Here is a 1,110-nt window from a genome sequence, read left to right as displayed (position 1 = left end):
CTGGAGTTGAGCTGTAGGAGTTGCTTGTATATTTTTGAGATTAGTTGTTTGTCAGTTGCTTCATTTGCTATTATTTTCTCCCATTCTGAAGGCTGTCTTTTCACCTTGCTGATAGTTTCCTTTGATGTGCAGAAGCTTTTAAGGTTAATTAGGTCCCATTTGTTTATTTTTGCTTTTATTTCCAGTATTCTGGGAGGTGGGTCATAGAGGATCCTGCTGTGATGTATGTCAGAGAGTGTTTTGACTATGTTCTCCTCTAGGAGTTTTATGGTTTCTGGTCTTATGTTGAGATCTTTAATCCATTTTGAGTTTATTTTTGTGTATGGTGTTAGAAAGTGTTCTAGTTTCATTCTTTTACAAGTGGTTGACCAGATTTCCCAGCACCACTTGTTAAAGAGATTGTCTTTAATCCACTGTATATTCTTGCCTCCTTTGTCAAAGATAAGGTGTCCATATGTGCGTGGATTTATCTCTGGGCTTTCTATTTTATTCCATTGATCTATATTTCTGTCTTTGTGCCAGTACCATACTGTCTTGATAACTGTGGCTTTGTAGTAGAGCCTGAAGTCAGGTAGGTTGATTCCTCCAGTTCCATTCTTCTTTCTCAAGATAGCTTTGGCTATTCGAGGTTTTTTGTATTTCCATACAAATTGTGAAATTATTTGTTCTAGCTCTGTGAAGAATACTGTTGGTAGCTTGATAGGGATTGCATTGAATCTATAAATTGCTTTGGGTAGTATACTCATGGTATATTTCTCCATCTATTAGTGTCCTCTTTGATTTCTTTCACCAGTGTTTTATAGTTTTCTATATATAGGTCTTTAGTTTCTTTAGGTAGATATATTCCTAAGTATTTTATTCTTTCCGTTGCAATGGTGAATGGAATTGTTTCCTTAATTTCTCTTTCTGTTTTCTCATTATTAGTGTATAGGAATGCAAGGCACTTCTGTGTATTGATTTTATATCCTGCAACTTTACTGTAGTCATTGATTAGTTCTAGTAATTTTCTGGTGGAGTCTTTAGGGTTTTCTATGTAGAGAATCATGTCATCTGCAAATAGTGAGAGTTTTACTTCTTCTTTTCCAACTTGGATTCCTTTTATTTCTTTTT

This window comes from Bison bison, unplaced genomic scaffold (assembly GCF_000754665.1).
Source record: "Bison bison bison isolate TAMUID 2011002044 unplaced genomic scaffold, Bison_UMD1.0 scf7180017864295, whole genome shotgun sequence".
In the NCBI taxonomy this organism is placed as follows: Eukaryota; Metazoa; Chordata; class Mammalia; order Artiodactyla; family Bovidae; genus Bison; species Bison bison.
Note: the sequence above shows the minus strand (reverse complement) of the source record.